The 3,233-nt window shown below is 45.0% G+C and overlaps 1 pseudogene; it reads right to left on the bottom strand.

The window, feature by feature from the left end:
* Window positions 1-352: 352 nt before the first annotated feature.
* LOC102819147 lies at window positions 353-1,826 on the bottom strand (annotated as a pseudogene).
* Window positions 1,827-3,233: the final 1,407 nt, after the last annotated feature.

The raw sequence follows: 3,233 nt of genomic DNA, 5'->3' as shown, positions 1-3,233 counted from the left end.
AAAAATGTAAACACTATTGTTGGCTTGGGAACCATACACAAACAGGCAACTGGCCATATCTGGCCCCAGGGTAATCGTTTCCTGACACCTAATTTAAAATACCATTTCCCACAGAGGGGAAAAAAATGATTGCAGATACTGTTTGGATGACCAGATCAATCCCTGAGGTCAATTCAATCATAAAGAACCTGAAACGTGGCATATGGAGTAACTTAACATTTGGAGTCCGAGTGTGGCACTATAGGATAAGCACTGGACCGCGAGTTCATTTGAACTGCAAGGTTGGAGGTTCAAACTCACAGGGCTGCTATGAGTCAGAAATGACTCGATGGCATTTAACAACAACACTGTTCTAGCTGCACCCCGTGCCCTTCTCAGAGGAAAGCCTGGCATTGATTAGATATTGGGCCAGATTAATACTGGCAGCCCTGGTTGATAGTAATCTGACTACCAGAAGAGCCTTCCACTGGGTTGGCAGTTTTGATCTGGGCCCCCAACATCTCTAGAGGATCTCATTAATGTTGATGCCCTGGCGTCCGATTATGTAGCCAATTAAGTTATTTGGAATGGTGAGTTCATGGGTGATTTGAACAGATGCATCCAAACTTGCCCAGTAGCCTTTCACCCCCGGAAGAACTGGAGTCAATTCCAGCGAATCCGGTCCCGCCTTGCATTGTGGCCAAGTGAGATTGTTGTCTTGCCGTGAGGTTCAGCTTGGCCAGATGGAGCAGCGAAATGGTGTGTTGTTTTTTAATGGAATCGGCGTCCAGAGGGGTTCCTCCAGGTCATGGGTGGTGTGGGGGGAGCCCGCAGCATCGCTGCAGTGACCTTGGTGGCCGGCACAGATGACTGGAGATCTGGCAAGCCTGGGCTGTTACCAAATGGTCATGACTCGCCCCTGCGGAGACTGTAAGAGGCGTCTCCGGCATGACCAGCCAGATTGGCTTGACACACGCGGTGAACGACTGCCGCACGCCTGCGATGGTGACGGCCCGGTCGGTGGAGAGGGGCAGCATATCCCCCGCCAACAGGACGTGGGTGGGCCCGAGGCTTTAGCGGATCTCCTTGATCTTACAGCCGCCGCACTGGGTGGCCGGCATCACCAGCCTCAGAGTGGCAGGGCCTGCTGGGCGCCGTGCTGTTGATACCTTCTTGTAACTTGTTGATGATCATGGGCAAGGCCTTAGAGATGGTATTGGTAGGGCCCGGCAGAGTGATGATTCTCTAGGGACAATTCCTCCCCGAGATTGATCCTCTCGTCTCGGATCCTCTTAACCAACTCCCCTTTCTTCCCAATGATGCTTCCCATTCCCTTTCCATGCATAAGAAGCCGAATGTTGAGAGGCACACTTAGTCCACTTTCAGTCACACCGGCATCCGAGGCGAGCGGAGAGTTGGGCTCCTTAGGTGGTCAAGTCTTTGGTGGCTAGCAGCGGGGGAGAGGAGGTGTAGGCCCAAAACTGCGAGCGCTAAACGAGAGAGGCAGAAGAGGATGGGCCGGTGGGCCAGGGCTTGGCTGTAGCAACTCCAGCGGCGGCCTCAGCCTCCACCATTTCTTTTTGGTCCAAGTGCAATGTAAACATTTCATCTTCTTCTGATGCTTTCTGCATCATTCAATATTTTCTCCATTGTTGTTGTTGTTGTTGTTATGTGCCGTCGAGTCGGTTCCGACCCATAGCGACCCTGAACAGGGTTTCCGAGGCTGTAAATCTTTACGGTAGCAAAAAGCCTCATCTTTCTCCCGGGGAGCATCTGGTAGTTTCAAACAGCTGACCTTGTGGCCTGATTCATAACCACTACTTTACCAGAGCACCTGTGTTGTCCATGGAATCCTCCAATATTGTTAAGTCAAACTTGAATTCTTTCTTAAGCTCTTTCAGCTTGAGAAATGCTGAGTGTGGTCTTTGCTTTGGGTTTTCTAACTCCAGGTCTTTAACATTTCATTATAATGCTTGACTTTGTCTTCTGGAGTGCCCTTTGAAATTTTTTGTTCAGTTCTTTTATTTGCTCATTTCTTCTAGTCATTTAAGCATCTTGCTGGAGAGCAAGTTGCAGAGTCTTTTCTGACATCCATTTTGGTCTTTTCTGCCTTTTAAATGATCCTTTGTTTTCTTTCCCTGTGATGTTCTTGATGTCACCCCTCAGCTTTTCTGTTCTTTGGTCACTAATGTTTAACGCATCAAATCTGTTGCTGAGATGCTCTCTAAATTCAGGTGGGATATGTTCAAGGTCATATATTTCATCTCTTGCACTTGTTTTTATTTTCTTTAGTTTCAACCTGACTTGCATTTGAGTAATCAGTGGTCTGTTCCACCATCGGTCCCTGGCCGACTTTTGGCTCTTTCTACAGATGTAGTCAATTTGATTTCCATGTATTCCATCTGGTGAGCTCCATGTGTATAATCACTTTTATGCTGTTTTAAAAAGGTATTTGCAGTGAAGAAGCCACTGGTCTTGCAAAATTGTATCATGCTTTCTCCAGCATCGTTTCTATCACCAAGGTCATATTTTCTAACTACTGGTTCTTCCTTTTAGTTTCCTACCTTCACATTAAAATCATCATTAATTATCAACACCTCTAGATTCCATGTTTGATCAATTTCAGACTGAAGAACTTGGTCAAATTCTTCAATTTCATCATCACTAGCTTTTGTGGTTGGTGCGTAAATTTGAAAAATAGTTGTATTGACTGGTCTTCCTTGTGGACATATTCTATCACAGACAGCATTGTACTTCAATATCCATCAAGATCTTAAAATGCTCTTTTTGATGGTGAATTCAATGCTATTCCTCTTGAATTTGTCGTTCCTAGCATATTATACCATATGACTATCAGATTCAAAATGGCCAATACCAGTCCATTTCAGCTCACTAATGCCCAGAATATTGATCTTTATGCATTTAATTTCATCTTAAAACTTCCAATTTTCCTATATTAACACTTTGCATATTCCATGTTCCAAATATTAATGGAACAAGAATAAGGCACCAGAAATTGATGGAATACAAATTGAAATCTTTCAACAAAATGAGGCAGCACAGGAGGCACTCACTCATCGATGCCAAGAAATTTGGCTAACTGATTGGAAGAGTTCCATATTTGTGCCCATTCCATAGAGAGGTGACCCAATGGAACGTGGAAATCATTGGACAATATCTTTGATATCCCACGTGAGTATACTTTTACCAAAGGTAATACAGAAATGGCTGCAAGCATACATTGAAAGAGAACT

The sequence above is a fragment of the Chrysochloris asiatica genome, unplaced genomic scaffold (assembly GCF_000296735.1).
Source record: "Chrysochloris asiatica unplaced genomic scaffold, ChrAsi1.0 scaffold00090, whole genome shotgun sequence".
Taxonomy (NCBI): domain Eukaryota; kingdom Metazoa; phylum Chordata; class Mammalia; order Afrosoricida; family Chrysochloridae; genus Chrysochloris; species Chrysochloris asiatica.
Note: the sequence above shows the minus strand (reverse complement) of the source record. Positions and strands in the feature narration are given on the sequence as shown.